Below are 19,508 nucleotides of genomic sequence, written 5' to 3' on the forward strand. Positions count from 1 at the left end.
CTGTCAATATTAAACGATAGAGGAAAAAAAAGAATCTTCAATTTTTGAAAGTTTATCGAACAGGAAAATATAAACGATATTTGTATACATATATAGATTGGGGAAAAATATCATATTTCAAAACTAGTTAATTTTCTTTACATATGTGAAAGTCAACAAGTCAGCAAAAATATCATGTCGTTGGGAAAATTATTCGCCTATATTTGGAAAAATAATTGCTTTGATTCCCGAGATTTATTACAACCTTTTTTTTGCTAGTGCATCGTTGTATATGCGCCAATTATTTTTACTTTAGCCCACATGAAAATAAATTCGATTGAATGCGCACTCTATATATATATATATATATTTTTTTTACCGCCTAGGAAAAAAAATTTTTTTTGATTCAAACTACAATTTTAAAGAGACTGATGAAAAAATACTCTATGAAGCAGGAAAAAAATTTTTTTCTTTTAATGAAAATTGTCTTTTTTAATAAATACTCTGACTAAACAATCTACTATATTTATTTCATCTAGAGGAATATTTTTTTTTCTACTTCGTAGTACAAAAATATATTTTTTATTTCAAATTCTCTGACTTTTCCAGGTTTTTAAAACGAAAATTATTCGAAAACATCAATAACTTTATTTTGAAATAAATATTTATTCATTATTTTTTTTATAAATCAAGATTTAATTTGAAATTCAATAACATAGAAATATTATTATAAAACATAAAGATATCGATTTTCTTCATGTTTTATAATAAAAATTAAAACTTGCTACTTTGTTATACTGTAACTTCTTCAAAAATTATTTTATCATTACGATTATGCATTTCTAGAATTTTCAACTAAAATTCTTCTTTAAGTCAATTTTTTTATAAAAGTATATTGTGCATCTAGAGAAGAAAATGCTTGATCAATTCGCTATTTTTTCACCAGAGTAAAGAATGATCTCTCTCTCTCTTTAAAATGACAAAACAATTTAACCATCGGTTCGAACCTTGTATTTTCAATAAATATCCGAGCAAATAAAGTGAAAGGGAATTTTCGTTATATGCAAGGGAGAATATAGAAAAATTAAAAAATAAAAGGAGGAGAAGAATGTAAGGAATTATAAGATAGAAGGCAAGAGAGAAAGAGAGAGTGAGAGTCCAACTGGTAGAAACTCCCATCTTATAATGAAGTTCGCGCGACGGAAAAATTAATGGCGGAACTCACAACGAGGGCGCAAGGGGCAGATTTCGTTGGCGGAGTGAAAGATGGAGGAGACAGAGAGGGAGAGATAATGGAACGGTAGAATTAGAATGGAAAAAGAAAAGGAGGGAGATGAGGGTAGTCAATTTCTTCCTCTTATTCTTATTTCGAGATGTAAAATGAAAGTAAAAACCGCTTTTCTTGAACGGTAATCATCTGTGTGACTAAAATAATTGTACCTCCTAAATTGTAATCCCTCGGGGAAAAGGGGTGCATCTAGTTATCAAGTCACCTTTCCCATGGAAATTCGTACACCGGGGAATCGTTTCGAATTAGCTTTGCGGGAGGCCTGAATGATCATAGGTGAGATATATATATATAGTTGGTATAAAGCTGAAAAAAGAAGCGATCGACCGACATCGATGACGCCTTGTTCGTGTGGTAGAATACACGTAGCCACTTGAAAGGCGACGTCTCATATGAATAATTTATTAAGGACGTTTATCACCAGTACTAGCTCTACCCGGTAATGCCTTGCGGCGCTTCCTCGAACGATCGAAGGGTTTCTGACACGGCCTGTAATACGAGGGCTATTATTTTAAGCGATCTGTGGCGTTACCGTCACATGGAGCTTATCCATCCATATTATTCTGAGATTAACGATAACAGAACCTTAACTAGCAAGATGAATTCTCCACGAGTGATTTCGATTAGTCGCGCCAATAAAATGTCCCCACGAGCATTTTCAGCTAATCGAGAGGCAGAGAGAGGCCACTGTCTCTCCGCCGACTCCTAGCTACTGTGACTAATCGACGCTGATAACAAATAAGTTTCATTTCCATTAATTGCCTCGCCCAAATGTCAGAATTACTTTTCCCCAAAAAAGTAATCAACTCTCAATTGATGAGCACTTTCTCATATAGATCAATTAACGCTCAAATCAATAGATACAATAACAAATCAATAGCTTTTAATTAACCGACCTATCTACTGCCAATTGACAATTAAAAAAATAATTAGAAATAAAAATTTCCAATTATCTCAACTAAATTTATATTATTTGATTAATTGAAACTGCCAATTTTCCAAACCATTAACTCTCTTATTCTAAATTACAATCAAGTACCTATACAGTAACTGATCTTTTGCTATACAACAATTTAATGAACAAATTAGTTTTTCAAAAATATTAATAAAAATTATAGTGGTATAGTAAAAATAATAATCAAGCTTTCATGTACTAAAACTACGAAGTAACTACAAAATTTTAAAACTACTCCTTATTCAAAACTATCAAATAGAAGCCAATATTATTAAGACTTCAAAATATCAAATTTTAAAACTAACTTCTCAAAGAAAAAAATTAGAATCCCACAATAAAATTCTAATATCTCCGAAAGCAATATCTAATATGTAACCCAGACATAAATTAAAACAAATAATCGCTTAAAACTGACATTTAATAATATACTTTTCCCACATATGAGAACATAAAAAAATATTCTACAAACCAGAAATAATCAAAGACATGTCTTATTAACTCCACAAGTAATAAATTAAAAAAAATATATATAATTTTATCAACTAGTGTAATAAAAAAGAATATCGTCAACTATCCTAATAAAACAGAAACCATGAATAATCCATATTATAATTTCCCTATGCTAGTCTCCTTAAACGGATTAATTTGTTACCTAAGGCAAACTAATCGACAGATTATACGTGTGAATATTGGCGTGGGTTTTACGATTAAGTAGCTGTAAACTGTTATACTTCTTGGCGATGAAGAAGGGAAAGGGAAAGGGGGAACGCTAATCGACGATCGACCGGTTTTTGGTCAACCATAGAATTCTTCGGCTCAAGTTTCACGTAGATTTATTTTTTCGATAAAAAAAGCCCTTTAAATGCATGGCCGTGTAAAACAATGCCCTGTCACCTGGAACTATTTTCGAATCATTTATATACTTAAAAATTAAATTAACTTTATAAAGATAAAGTTCACATTTAGAGATCTGATATCGGAATTTATTATACTGTTTTCTAAAATTAAATTACTGAATCTAAATTGGAAAATTATTCCGAAAAAAGACAAAAAAAAAAAAAAAAAAAATTGGGGGAAAATGATACAAAATACCAAAGTTTCTCTACGTCATACATTTAAAGTCAAAATTTCGTTTTAATTTCAGCGTTTTCATTCTTTTTTTGTTTCATGCTTTCGAAACTTCATGAAAAAAGATAGCACAAAATTAAACGAAATTAGAAGAATTAAAAGTGCATAGTTAGTGAGGAAAAAAATTCCAATAACGTTCTCTTGTCTAAATGACAGAAATAGTATTTTGTTGAAATAAGTTAAATACCGTGTTGTACATTTTCAAACTAACCAACTAATCAACCAATCTTTTTTTTCAAATGTCAATTAATGCATATAATAATAATAATAAATATTATTAACTTAAAATAAAAAATTAAATAAATTATTTTATTCTTTCCACATGTTCAATTTAATTCTTTAAACAATAAAAAAGTATTATTAAAAAAATATTATTTCAAAAAAGTTTTTCTACTGAAAATATATTTTATTTTTTTAAAAATACCTACATAAAAGCTTCTGATAAAAAAATTTATTTTATTTTAAAAAAGGAATTTTTACTCTAAAAAAATTGTTTTTTAAATTATAAAATTTTTTCGGACAAAGGAATTTTATTTTTAAAATGTTCTAATTTTCAAAAATCTATGTAAAAAAATTTCTTTTTCAAATATTGAAAAAATCGTTTTTTAATTATTTTATAATAGAAAAGGTTTAATTACTTATATATTATATAGTTTTATCAATTTAAGTAACACTTTTTTTCTTATAACGTATGATAAAAATGAAACGTTTCGCGATTTTAAAGGGCAATTTTTTTTCTCTTTTTGGCTCTGTCATGACAAATGAGGGCGAATCAAAATTCTAGAGAGGTAAAGAAATATTTTTCTTTCGCCTTTATTCCCCAGTTACATATAATGAAGCACATGCTTTATTTCCTCAGACTGAATGACAAAGCAAAATAATCCGTTTATTTACTTTTCCGCTCATTTTTTTATTTTATTTTCTTTTTAAAATCATCTGTCAGTAATCATTTCACGTTTATCTTAATTTTTGAAGCATTATTCTATAGGGCAATATGTTTTCTATAACGAGAAAACAAATAATCCGATTTGAAATCCCATCAGTCTGAAAATTTTTCATCTTTCATGAATTCTGTCCCAACTCAATTCTGTTAATCTGTCGCGCACATTTTCGGGAGTGATTCTCTGGCGTTTCACTCTTTTTTCTTTCTTTTTATTCATTTTTTTTTTGTTTTTTTGCTTTCTTTCTTTCAAATGCGCCATTTTTCATGTCGGTTCTCTTTTCCACGCAACTTCTCATTTAATTAATGGATTAGTTATCGCGTGTGGAAATATATATGTATACATACACACATACATTGTGCTCGCTCAACGAAAAAGGAATTCGTTTGAGGGAAATGAAAATTTATTTGCTTATGAATTTATCTTAATTTCTTTATTTTTGTGGACTAAACTCTCGCTAAAGAAGTCATGGCAATATTTACTAGAGGGCAAAAAAAGCGGAAAAAAATTTTTTTACGTTTTATATATTCATAGAGATAAATCTACCAGCTGAGAACAGAATCTTTCGAATTTGTTGAACTGGAAGAAAAATCAAACGAACAAAGGGGGAAAAAATTTTTTTTTATGGAGAATCTTTCCATGAACAATGGAGAAAAGTAAAAGAAGAATTAAGTGAACAAAGAAGAAAAAGAAAAGGAGAAACTCAGGTAAACAATGCAAAAAAGAATTCTCAATTCAATTAAATATAAATAAAAGAAGAAAGAGAAACTTACGCGGGGAACAAAAGAAGACAAAAGGGAAAACGATTAAACCAAAATTGAAAGGAAAATAAAAATCAGCTGACGTATGAAAAATGGACAGTTTTTATAAACAAATAAGTCGGCTCAAGAATTTCATTTTGAAAATATACTATTATTTTTCTTATCTTATTACTAATATTTAAGTTATTATTTAAACTAATTAAATCAACTAAATTTAAAATAGAAATTCTGCAATTGCAATCAATGTTTAAAAACAAAAAAAGAATATAAAATAAAACTGAAATAAATATTATCAATGAAAAATTATACTTTCGTAGAATAATAATAAAAAGAAGCCATTTATATTCTCCTCTTGATTAAAATCAATAGAATTTTTGAAAGTTTTGAATTATTTTTACCAATAACAATAAAAAAAAATACTCGCAGCAATAAAACAAACAGATTTTATTCCAAAACATTTTTAAAAAATGGTTGCAAATACAAGAAAGGATCAAAACGCATTAAAAAATTCAATTTTTAATTTTAAAAATTTTTTAGCAATTTTTTGAGATATGTAGATATAGTAATAGAAATAAATATTATTTTAATTAATTAATACAACAATAATAAATAAAAATTTTGCATTATTTAAGATTTGAATAATACAAATTCATTTAACACTTACACTCAATATTAAAAAAAATTTTACTTTGCAGTTTTGAATATTGAAAATGTTGAAAATATTGTTTTTCGAGACATTACTTTATCAAAAATTGATGGACTCGGTGAGAATAGTAAATTATTTTTAAATATCTATACCTCCTTTAGTATTATTAAATCACAGAATTTATAACAATTTAAACATCGTAATATTTCTGCAATATAGTTAAAATTTATTTGAAATGTAAATTTGTATCAAATAGAAATGTTTTATTATCCACATTGTCTTAAATTCTCTGAAATTCAGTTTGCTAATAAATAGGACTTTCAGTTATTCTAAAATTGTTTCCGAAATAATTAGAATATTCTAAAATAATTTAATATTACTTTTCTTAAAAGTTATTTTTATTTATGCCGTATCTTAAGATAATTTAATTATTCTTAAGAGAGACCAATAAAATTCTAATAATAACTAGAAAAATAATAGTAAATAAACCTTTTGAAAAATCGGAATTTAAAATAATTAAAGTATTTTTGTAAAATAAAAAGAATTGTAAAATTAAAATTTTCTAAATTGATTTGTTTTAATTTAAATTTTTTATAAACTAACAATGTAAGTTCTAATCCTGAATTGTAAATTTTGAATTTACAAAATCTTTCTTCTTTAAATTTAATTTTAAGTCGATTTTCACAATATTCTCTTTAATTTTGAATGACATTAAATTTTCAAAAGTTCCAATTTATTCAATTGTCATTTTAGACATTGAATTTTTTAAAAACTTCAGTTGGTTATTTTTTTAAATATGTAAACGAGTGATAAACTGTAGTCAGGAATGTTAATTTTTTATATTATTCCTAAAATTTTAATCCTTTTTCTAATTGAATTTTCAAATTATTTACATTTTTGGAAACATTTTTATAATTGGAATTAAATTTGCAATAAATTTTTATAAATTCATCACGTTTTTAAAAATTGCCTCAAAATTAAAGTTCTTAAAACTGGAAATTGGTATTTCTTCTTGTCATTTATTTTCTGTTTTTTTGTTATGAAGTATTATTTTACCGGATCAAAATTTCGAAAGAAAAAACCGTTTCACATTGAAAATAAAAACGTTTTCTTTTCACTGAACAGTGAATTTTTTTTATACACTCGAAATACTATACACGAAAGAAAAGCATTTAAAAAAAAACACCCGGATTGATTGATAGAAACATCGAAAAGTTGACTTCCTGGATCATTCTTCGAGTATTGTCCGGTTCCCCTAATACAACCTCTGATCGCCTTGCTACAATCCCAACAACAATAACGCAAAAGGTTCCATCAAGTGTCAGACCTTCGTATATACATACACATATAGTGTGAAGATGACAATGTATCCTATTACAAACTTTAAAAATCCATCACACGCAAGAGCCGTCGGATGAATGGAAAAAAGGAGAAGAAGAAGAAGAAGAATCTCGTGTATGTATACATATATACACTGGATTGAAAAAAACACGCTTCGATAGACACGATGCAGCTGTCCTTGGAAAAATCGAAGGAAGGCGATAAACCTCCCGGGATTGACCTTGAAAGCCGCAAAGGGCTTTCTTGTCGTGCGCTTTTGCCTGTAAATAATCTAAGCTGAGAGGTGAGAATGGGAGGGGTTTTTCGTCATGAAAAAACGAGGAGAAGAAACTCACGTGGATAGATGAAAAATTCTGGCCCACGAGCTCCAGCACATCGACGACCAGGCAAGTAAACCGTTTCTACCTGACGCAAATAAAAATCCTGAAGAAACAAAATTTCATACACCGTAAATATTTTCACATTTCACTAAAATTTTACACATTTGTCCTTTTCCTTATTCTCGACCCAGGAAATATCTATTAAAATGTCAAAGAATTTTAATTGTCCCGCGGCAAAAGAGACTTTAATCCACGTGACTGCACAACAGACGTTACTTCTTCTGCGAAAACTAATCAACTTTCTTTTGCTTTTCTTTGGTAAAAACTTTTTTCTTTTTTCAACACTCAAATTATTGCCTCTTCTCGAAAAGAGGATCAAATTTCTTCTTTTTTTGCCGGGTGACAGTGATAAATCTGCTACTGTTTTTTTGTCAAATTCTCCTTTTTAAAAAAGGTGAATGACTTCTTTTTTAATTACTCCTTTTTTCAGGACAGTGAGAATTTTTCTGGTGCTTTATTTTATTTAAAAGCATTAAATTACTTTCAGAGTTAGGTAAAAAATGTTTGCTTCTTTACTTCTTTCCTTAAACTTTTTTACTCGTGTAAAATTTTTTTACATCCAAACACTTTACTTAGTACGATAAACTCCTTTTACAACAATGAAAAGATTTACGTGAGTAACTTATTCCTTTACATAAAACTTGTTTAATCCTGTAAACACGATTTACTTTCTCCTCTTTAAAATCACTTCAGCTCGTTCCACTCTTGTTTTTTAAAAAAGAAAATCACTGTAAAAAATTTGTCATCGAAACACTAAAAATGTTTCGAAAAGAAATAAGCAATTATGTGTTGTAGAAGTAGTAGTTTAAAAATCGAAAAAGGAGGTAATTGTCAGTGAAAAAAGTCGACAACATGGAACTGTTATTCAGGAGCCACACACGCGCGACCCGGCCATCGTGCGGCTTTCGTCTGATATGAAGGTATAACTCGCACGCAACGCAGAGCTGATGAGGGTAGAGAAAAGAGGGGAGGATGTAGAGAGAGAGTCGAGGGTGGATGGAAGGGGCGAGCGCAAAAAAAAATTCGAGCGGGGGTGGAACTTGTAGAGCAAAGAAGAGAGAGAAAAAAGAATAAAGTAGAGAGAGAGAGAAGAGAGAGAAGGAAGGAATGAACGCCTCGTGGTTCACCTAGAGATTTCGGCGTGTATCGCAGACTGAGGCTCCGATCTCACTGATTCGAAGTTGAACTATGTTTCGCTGAAAGACTTGTGCGCAGCCGACAACCACCGTCACGACCATCGCCATCCCATATAGTTAACCCCCTCAAAACATGAACCAGCGCCCTGCCCGCCTGTTCCTCTAGCGAGAGAGTTGAGCTAATCTCGAAGCTGAGCGAATATATGTACAAACACTAAAGTAAAATAAGGGTAAAGACTCACTGTGTGTATATGTAGTTGACTCTCATACCTGTCGAGATCCTCCTCCTCCTCCTCCTCTTCTTCTTCTTCTTCTTCTTCAACTCTCGCGTGCCACTCAAGGGAGTGCAATTCCAACCCTCCACTCGCTCCAAGGTTTCTAATAACATTGCGGCTGGATCTTTGATGAAGCTAGATTGATGGTGTTTTGTTTGTCTCTGTTCTTTATGAGCTGCCTCCTCTCTCTGCCTACTGGATATATACTTTAACGAGGCGGGGGTGTGCCTTCAGTCCAGACAGATCTCCCGGTGTTATTGTATTACGAGCACCTACAATCAAGATATTCAATTAATAACAATGTTCTCTGTGTTTCAATCTCACGTCAAAGATATATACATATTTTGACTGACAAGCGATAACAATGACCAACGGGTTAAATTTAATTTGATGGAAGCGATAATTAATTTGTCAGATGTATGTAAATTTTGAATCAGTCAATTGGAATTGAGTGATTTTATAGGATTACATGGGAACAATGCTTTTAATTCATCATTTCCATCGAAATACTCATTTTTTTAGTCATTTTTATAAAACTTATCTATTCACACACTGAAAGAAAAATACATTTTTCTCACATAGTATACTAACCTTTTTATATTCCTCTATAAAAAGAATAATATAAATTTTATTTGTTTCTAATGAAAAATTTTACTTCCACTCAAATAAAATTTATTTGTGCCAACAAAATTTTTTAATTGAAGCAAACAAAGAGGCTAGTATACTGCTAGACAAATAAATATTCGTTTGCTAACTCCTATAGTACACGGAGAAAAATATAGAGGAACTTATATTTACAAACTAAAACGAAAACTGTCTAGAACTTCGGCGCATTTCTGTCAACTTTTACTGTTTTCAAAGTGAATTTTGCTACGCTCGAAGTACATTTTACTAATATTTATAAAAATGTACTTCGATCGTAGCAACTTTTACCCCGCAAAAGTAGTAAAAATTGTCAAAAATGTGCAGAAGTTCGAGAAAATTTTGGTTTTACTTTGAAAATAGTCATTTACTCATTTTCTCCGTGTAAAAATTTTAACATAAATTACTAGAAATTCACATACACTGAAAGACTTTTTGTTTCAAAATTTAATATGATTCATTTCAAACAGGGGAAAACGATGTTTTTAGATTATTTAATCGTATAAACGTATCAGCTATTAATTTAATTCGTACTAAAGATTGGTACCGAACATACTAATTTATTTTTTGTATTATTTATACCAATTTAATATAAGCAAATTCAAAATTTACCTCCTTTAGAATTATAGAATCTGGAAAAAACAAAATTATTTTAGAAATTAGTTTACAAAAATTGATTTTTTTGTCAAACAAAATGAATTGTCAAAAATTGAAATGATTATTTAAGAAATATCGAAAAACTTGTAATTTTACTGTATAATAGAAATTTAATGAAAAAAAATCTTACCAAACAATTTCAAGTGCAGAAAGTATGGTAATCATGTCACAATTGCTCCGCTTCTGGGTCATCAAAGTGTAATTTAATATCAATCTCAGTGGCATTGTTGATAATTCAATGCAGTTTTGTTATCATTTCTTGTTTTGAGAAACTCTTCAAGTGTTGTCTGTGTATATATACCTATAACTCATTCTCCAGCGAGGAAGTTGAAAACTTTTCTCTTTAGACAATTCAATATATATTCTTGATCTGGAGCACCACGTCTGAAAATGAAACAATGAATTAGTTACATTATTGCAAATTAATATTAAGGAACAATAATAAGAAATTCATAATAAAGTTTAAAAAAACATTGAAAATATATTGAAAATTTGTAAACTGATAATTAAATTTCAAAAAATATAAATTTTAAGCACTATTTTTTTTGGTTTTGTCAAATTTGCATACCCAGAGAAATGTTTCTTTGAATCAAATAAAATTTATTTAATCTAATTAAAAAATTTACTTGATACAAATACAATTTTTTTTGAAGTAAATAACATGCTTAATTAAATTAAATGAAATTTACTGTAGACAAATTAATTATATTCAAAATAAATCAAAATTGATTTGAAAAAAATGAGTTTTATTTAAATTAAATCAAATTTATTTGGAGCAATTAAATAAGTTAGTGGACTCTAAGATATGTTCTTTCTCTGCGAACATTTATCATCTATGATAAAGAAAAATATGTAAAATTTAAAGATTCACCCAATGGAAAAGTGTAAACACAAATATAATAATTCAAGTCAAAATAAATTACGTCTTTAAAGATTTTTCAAAACAAAAAAAATATCTATTACACGAAATTGCATATTAAATATTTTCCTTCAGCCAGAAAAGATGTGATGAAAAGTAAGTCAAGCTCTAAAATCCCCTATCTCCAATAGAGGATAAGCAGATTTCTCCTATATACCAGAATATTTCTTTTCTGCACAGGGATTTTGCTGACAAAAATTTTCCAAGAAAACTCCTATACTTTTTATCATCCAGAGATGCGAAAAAAAATGAAAACAAAAAGAAAGTGTAATTTTCTTCTTTTTCTTTTAAGAAAGTCTAGAAATATTATGTGGGGCCGTCCATAAATTACGTAACACGTTTTTAGTGAAATTTTGAACCCCCCCTCCCCTTATGTAACAAGTTATAACAAAATCGTTTTACACCCCCCCCCCCTATCAATGTTACGTAATTTTTAAAAATATTTTTTTTACTAACGTTTTTCGAAACAAATTTGTTTATTACTGTTATTTTTAGTATTTATATCGTACAAATAGCAATACAAAATTAAGTTAAATATAAAAACATTTAGAGGAATAATTTTATTAATCATACTGAACAACCAAAAATATAACATTGATTTTTTAACAATAAAAATTGTATATTATTCCCAAGAATCGATTCGCGAAATGATTCGATTTTTACTTATTTTGAAGTGGCGGCAAGGGACAGCTTTTCAAAAATTTATCTATTATAAAGAGATTAAGTTCCTTATAAATATTACGTAACAATGATGATTGACCCCCCCCCTCCCATGTAACATATGATAACATTTTCTCGAACCCCCCCTCCCCCCTAAACGTGTTACGTAATTTATGGACAGCCCCTGTTTGACTTTTTTGTATTGGCTATTATAATATAAAGGAAGATCATCGCCAAAGAAACCCTAGTTTTAAATGAATCATATTCAACTCTCGAAGGTTAGAGGGTAAAAAGCCAAGACCGAAAATTCGCCGCCTCAGGTCGGTGTTCTTTCTTTTATCCTCCCATTAAAGAAAGAAAGAAAAAATCTTTCCCCAACAGATATATGTATAATAGACTCCGACTCCCCTTAGTGTATTAAAATTTATATGAATTGCTGCTTCCAAGCTGTTAAATTTCAGATATGCTAAAAAATATTCACATACACAGCAATATCCCTAAGTAATAAGATCATAATTCCTACAATAAAGCTCAAATTTTCTCTAGAAAGTCGACTATATATATTCTCAAATTTTTTTCCATAACAATATTAGACTCTTTATTGTTATGAGTTTATAATCTCGTAACTTGCAAGGCTAAGATTTATTATAATCTAAACATATATAAAAATTAATAGTAAATACAAACATAAAAATCAAATAAATATACTAGAAAAAGAAGTTTAATAATAATAATAATAATTTTCTTTAATATTTAAAAATATATTCATTAAAAATTGTAGATTATCGTGAATATATTACGCGTCTATAGTTATAAATAAATCTGTTTTAACTATGCGCTTTGTGTAGAAAAAACTTAATTATTCACCGATGACTGCACAATATCAAACTCGGAAATTCAAGCACGGTACAAAGGATATTGAACTCTCAGACGCGCTTTCATGGGAATAACACTTAAATTTAACGAACCTATTATCACTGAGAAGGCAGAATAATTATCTCCTCTACTCAAATTCTAATTTCTAACTTTTTTTCCTTTTTTTTATGACAAATTTCATTGAATCGTACAGCGCGGGTGAATCGAAGTCTCGATTTCAGTAATGAAAAGCTACTAATCCGATTTCCGTGAAATTTCGATTTAACAGCTATCAAATGAAGATCACGAGGTGCTAGCTTAACATAAAAGGAAAACTCTACTCAGGATCTTTAATATTTTACACTCACGATGAAAATTAATATTCAGCTTTTCAAGGGAGAATGTAAATAAAAACAAATGCTATAATAAATAATAAGTGAATCTATTTTTAAACTCTAAAAAGCTGGAATTTAAAAAAAATGAAATCTATTTCTCGGCGCAGTGACGCGCGAGAAAAGAAAAAAAAATACCGTCAAGATGGAAAATTGTTCCCAAAGGAATAAGAAAGAAAGTTTACTTGATTCTCGAGGGAAATTCCCATAGTGTTCTTTAACCAATAAATCAATTACATATTTTCAATTTATACATGCGTATATAGTTTTTTAGAAAGAAAGAAGTGGAAGCCCTGACTAATTTCTTTAAAATACTTAAAATTCAGTAAGTGTCCTGACGAACCTTCCGGTAGTAAAATAAAAAAAATAATAAAAGAAGGGGACTGTGAACACTATTAACTATACAAGTATAAATGTGACTCGCAAGCTTACCAAATGTAACGCGGCGTACATACAAATGCACTTTCATAACGATAAGCGCCACTTTATTATTATGCAGAAGACGGTGCTTGGCAGTCTAAAGTTTCAATCGCATAAACCTAGACGTGGCAGACGCTATTGCGCCAAAGGAAAAATGAACCGCGAGAGATTCCGCGAGACATGCTTTCCCAAGGCAAGAAACGTGTATATGTGTATAGCAAGTTTCGTAAAGTTGTAGTATAAGTGTATTTTCAGAGAATACACATCTTTGGTGGTGAAATACCCACAAGAATTTGGCTCCGAATCTTTCCCTTCTCCTATATCGCAACCATTGGCGGAGAGAGAGAGAGAGACTTGGCTCCCGTCCCGGCGGACTGCTCGCGAATTACTTACACATTGTTTAAATGCAAAAAATTTCGATTGAAATGACGAAAATTAAAACGAGAACTAAGATAGGTCAGAGGAAAGCTGTGCCAAAGCCATAAAACTTGTGGCTTTCGGTCGATGCCCTTTGTATGGAGCCAACGTTTAATGTAAGACGTCCGGCTCTACATTTATATAAAAGTACAGAGAAATAAATTGTTTAATCAATTTTATATACAACTACTTTTAAGATTTTCCACTTAGGAAAGTTAAACACAAAATGCTTTGCTCTACTTGTAAAAAAAGTCATTTCTTTTATTTAGAGAAAAAAAATTTTAAAATCCAACTATTAAGATGATAATAATTAAATTTACTATTTACTATTATTTGAGAAAAATGTGTAACCCAGAAATTATCGAATTTCATATAATATTAGAATGCAAATGCTAAGTTATTCGGAATTCTGATTAATTTAAATTAGTTTCTGAATTTGCATTAAATCAGATTCAGTGAAAGAGTCTTCATTTCCATCAGTGTGCTCTTTTAATTTAAATAAAAGTTTAAAGTGGGACACTATTTTAAATTAGTTAATTTATGTTAATCAGATGCTAATTTTTTTGAGTTTATAACATTTTTATCATTATATTACTTTCATTATTTTCAAAAACTAAAGAATGAGTGCAATATTACTTAAAAGATAAGAAAGAGGATTTACTCTCTAAAATAGTCTAATTCAAATTATCATAAATTTCTTTAAAACTATATCATAATTCGTGTTTATCAAGTAATTAAAATTGTCTTTTAGTTAAATTACCGAATAAAAATTATAATGTATAATAATAAATTTTTTTTTTCGAAACAAAAAATGCCAAGTAGTCAAAGGATTTTCGAACAAGTGATATAGAATAGAATCAGATTCATATTCTGATACTTGAATATCACAAAATCGAACTGTCGTAACAAATGAGGTATATAATTCCAAAATGTCAGTAAATCTACAGCTGTAATTGAATCCAATTAATTAAAATTCTAATTAAATTGAACAATAAATTGATATACACTTTATCAGTATAATTAAATTCCTCCCACTAAGGATCAAAAATCTTGAATCAGAAAATAAAACATCTCAAGATTACTATCAATCCGTCAACAAAACTGTAAAATTAGCCCCTGACAACAGAACCAACAGAAAGAATATCTATATAACATCGAAACTATATGTAAAATCGATTGGCCCAAACACAATAAAAGCCATTTTCGAATATAGACAAAAAGAAGAAGTGCACCTGGTATAAATATTTTTTCTCTTCTCTCTCTCTCTCTCTCTCTCTCTCTCTCTCTCTCTCTCTCTCTCTCTCTCTCTCTCTCTCTCTCTAAATGACTCGGATAGTTAATCTTATCTTAATGGTCCAAGTGTAAGGATCTCCAGGAAATAGGAATGATGGAGTTATTTGACCGGACGTCGTATAGATATATGTGTGTGAGTGTATATATATATATATAAATAAGGGAGATGAAGGTTTCTAGAGTCAGGGTCGAAACAGCATGCTGCCAGAGAAATTGGGGTTGCTGATTGTTATCGAAACCAGCAGCATTCTTGAAGCGAAGTTTAATCTAATATCGTTCTCCAACATCGTATACTGATACTGATAACATCACCCTGCAGCCTCTTAACTTGCCCAATAACTTCTTGTGTCAATGTGTTGGTTTTACCTGCATTGCTCATTTATGATTATGATCCTTAGGAAAGAATTTTCTTTTTGTTTTTTTAAAAAAAGAGAAAATATTCTCTTCCTTTTTCTGTCTCTATTTTCTTTTCTCTCTCTTTATATCGTTCCACTCAAGCGATTTTGAGTTTACAAACTCTTTCTCTCTGTACTTAAGGGGTTTCCTCAAAGAAAATTGTCTCTCTCAATTGAGATTACATCTCCCCCAAAACAGAGTGTGCACTCATTTCATCCAATTTGGGGAAATTCCTCTTTTTTCCCCACCCCTCCTAAAAATCCTATTTATCAGCTTTTCCGTTGCTTTCTTCTGTCCATTTATTTCTCTCTCAAATGATATATCTATATTGTGTATGACATTTGCTCTCAGGAAATAATTTCTTTTTTTTTTTGTTACAGTTTTTTAAGTGTTCCTTTCAATTGTCCAAGCACTCTCTCGAAAACTTTTATATTTACACTTGCGCCGAAAAAATTATTTTTATATCAAAAGAAACTTTTCATAATCTAGATAAAATTTTATTAATACTAAATTTTTATGATGAATTAGAATTAGTTTATAAATTACTGTTAATATATTTTTCTCATCTGCTTAGGGACTTTTGATAATTTGCAATTAATTTAAAAATAATTATTTTTCCATTACTATTCATTATGTGAATATCTATATTTGTAAAATGCATTTGAGAAATTAATTATTAAAATGAACTTTATGAGTGGCATATTATATATATACACATCACACTAACAATGGTGACATTATACCGTATTAATGAATCATTTGACATTATAATTCAATTTGGAGCTTATATTTTATTATCGAGAGTAAAATTATCACCTTTTGTTGTATCAATTGACCCATTTATTGCACGGAATGATATGTTATCGATGTCTACTGCATATTGTATTAAATTCATAAACAAACTGGATCGTTTTTATTTTCATTTGTTCAAAAAATTATATTTTAATTATAACTAATCTATAGATTAAATGAGTTTATTCACCACTCGCCGTGGGGTTATCGCATAGGAAAAATAAAATCTTAATTTTAGATTATCAGTCTTCAATTCAGCATAGAGGCTATATCTTAAAAATGTTGCAGTTTAATTTAAGAGGATCAAAGTCGATGCGATTTTTACAAAGAGCTTCAATGGAAAAATCGCATAATAAGTAATGAGTGTAAATAAATTCTGACTTTTGAATATAAAAAACGTATTTCAAAGGCAAAAATAGTATAACTTGAAAAATTCAAGTACAAAAGTGGGACTTTTAGAAAAATCAACCCATATATATATATATATATATAATTTTTCGAGTTTTAAACTTTCGAGTAGAAGAATTCTTTCTTTTCTTTTCAATTGAAACAACATCTCTTGCTTCTAAAACAGTATATATAGATAGAGAATCATATCATCCAATTTGAGGGAATTTCTTTTCCTTCTAAAAATGCTATGTGGCAGCTTTTCCGTTTCGCGTTCCTTTTCCTGTGGTGCACTTCCTCTATACACTAGTTTTTTTTCCTTCCAAGTTTTGTTGATACTTGCCACATACACGGTTGTACTTTATAGTTTATACCAGGGGTTACAAGACGTTGAACCTAGCTGTACGTCGTGTCTCTGAAATCGATAAGAGAATGGGGGGAAAGTGTGTACGGTAGCAGGTGTAGCTACGATTGACTTGGGCTAGCCTTTCTTTCTTTCTTTCTTTCCTTCTTTCTTTCCTTTCTTCTTTCTTCCTCTTTTCCAATACTCAAGAATTGTAAATTTATTTCACGCACTTTGCGATTGATCAACGATATAAGCTAATGAGCGACAAACCGCCTCTCTCGAGTTTCTGCCTTTACACACGCGAATACACTCACAAATTACCCCTTTGACGGAAATAAAATTCTAAAAAATAAGGTTTGTAAAATTACCTTTCATTTCAAATTAAAATTTAAATTAACTTCATTTACTTTTTTATATTAAGAAATTAAAAAATTTCAAAATAACATTTTTGTACAAAGTAATCTATTCTAAGATTTCTGAAAATGTGCCATTTTCTCATTAATGTTAAACTAATTGCTAGAATTATTGTCTGGAATAGGGGGCATTAATCAAAATTACAATAACTACCGTCCACTATACAGATAAATACCATTATACAGCAACCATTATATGAAAATTACCATTATTCAAATGTGGCATCAATTGTAGGGATCGACAATTGCTCTAAACACCAAAGAAGAGAAGAATGTAACTACTAATATATTCAAAATTACTGACACTTTGGAAACTATAATTATTTAGAAATACCATATCTATTAAAGTTACAATGAATCACCATGTGTACCATATGGTTTGAAACTACAATTATTCAAAATTACTGAATCGATTTTAACTATACGTGGATTGCAAAATTTACATATGTAAAAGGTATACCAAATGTAACAATCATTAATATTATAAAGATCCTCTCTCTACCACTAAATCAAAAAATCACAAGTTCACAGTAAGCTATAAGAAGTATTAAAAAGCGTTGCGTTTTTCAAAATATAAATGATTTGGTTTTGATTTAAAGAAAAATTTTTATCAAAGAAAAAATAAAATAAATAAATAATAAATAATAACTGAAAGCTTAAAATTTACCATGGTATTAATTCCTGCGAGCACGATTATTGTTTAGAATTTTGGCGTAAATGTTAAATAATAATTTTGCTACATTTGAAATTCTCTCTAGAGGTTTATTGATAGACACGTACAGTTGCGATTTTGTGGACCTCTTTGCATTCAATGATAAAAATGATAATGTAGGAAAAGAAGGATTTTCGTGTCGGCAAACCAAAAAAAAAAAAAAAAAAAAAAAAAAGAAGAAGAAGAAGAAGAAAAAGAGAGTCAAGTTTGAGTGAGTGCATGAAAAGAGTGCAAGTCAGAGGGAACATAAATCAACATAAATAGATGTGAAAAATGTATAAAGGCTATTGCATGTCGACCTTATATTGACTAAGAGATTTATATGTATAGCTTTAGAGAGTCTATAAAACGCACAATATGTTAATTGCCCAAGTCAAGCAAACAAAGGAACATATATAGTCTCGATAAACGTGCACGCGATTATATGTATATTCTTTTATATGCATTGAGGTAAAAGAAATAATACACTTAAATCTTTATTTAAAGACTATGTAAATGGAAGCAAAAAAATTGGAGCAATTATTTTATTTTTAAAAACCCTGAGGGAATAATTAACTTTGACATTGAGATAAATTAGACAAAAATTTTTAACTCTAACTCCTGATGTATTATTTACTTTCAGTTAATGTGATGGGATACTCCTTAAATTATTATAATGATCCTGTCAAGTACCTAATTCTCATGCTTGTATTTTTAAAAAGACATGTGATGAGAATATGAGGGAAAAAAATGAAAACAAACTTGTGTTTAATAGTTTTCATCTTTTGAAACTGATGTTTAAACCCAAAGGGATATCCGTTGAATTTTCAACTTTCCAGCTGCACGTCGATTATCTTTTAATCATAATCTTTTAATTTAAAGTTTCTGATGCAACGGAAGTTGTAGGAAAAGAGTTTGCTGTACATTTCCCCTGAGCAGGGTCGTCTCTCGGAAAATAAATTATTCCCGGCTTATACATATGGAGGGTGTGTATATATATATAGGAAATATAATCTATTAGGAAGTATAAAAAAGAGAGAGGGGGGAGAGAGAGTTGGAAAACGTGTTGCAGCATTATATCTTGGTGATTCCGCGGACATAGCGATCGATCTACCAATCACTCTGACGCCTAAAGGAAAAACGTGACCGCAATGCATTTTCATGGAAACACGAGTGGTTGTAGTCTATTAAGCGCGTCCAATGCATTACTGACTAGGGTAATTAACACCCCGTGTCCCCTGGCTAATTAACGCTATCTATATATATATGTATACATGGAGAGAAAAATTATTTGTCAAAGTTCCTGACAATTTTGTCCTGTAACGACCTCATAACATAAATTATTTTAAGAAGTTTATTATCAATTTTTCGCTTTCAGTTTCTACTATATATATAGAC

The 19,508-nt window shown here is 29.5% G+C and overlaps 1 protein-coding gene across 3 annotated transcripts in view; it reads right to left on the reverse strand.

Moving 5' to 3' along the window:
• LOC122499320 (platelet glycoprotein V-like) overlaps positions 1 to 19,508 on the reverse strand; it is a 128,160-nt gene that overhangs the window by 58,614 nt on the left and 50,038 nt on the right. The window contains exons 7-9 of one of the 3 annotated variants that reach the window (XM_043607599.1): positions 10,260 to 10,513; positions 10,085 to 10,104; positions 8,826 to 9,102 (exon numbers count right to left, since the gene is read on the reverse strand). The gene's annotated coding sequence lies outside the window, so the exon portion shown is untranslated. Of the gene's footprint in view, positions 1 to 7,374; positions 8,680 to 8,825; positions 9,103 to 10,084; positions 10,105 to 10,259; positions 10,514 to 19,508 lie in introns of those variants that run through there. The other 2 variants (XM_043607600.1, XM_043607601.1) reach the window with 2 other exon arrangements.

The sequence above is a fragment of the Leptopilina heterotoma genome, unplaced genomic scaffold (genome assembly GCF_015476425.1).
Source record: "Leptopilina heterotoma isolate Lh14 unplaced genomic scaffold, ASM1547642v1 Lhet_167, whole genome shotgun sequence".
Classification (NCBI taxonomy): Eukaryota; Metazoa; Arthropoda; class Insecta; order Hymenoptera; family Figitidae; genus Leptopilina; species Leptopilina heterotoma.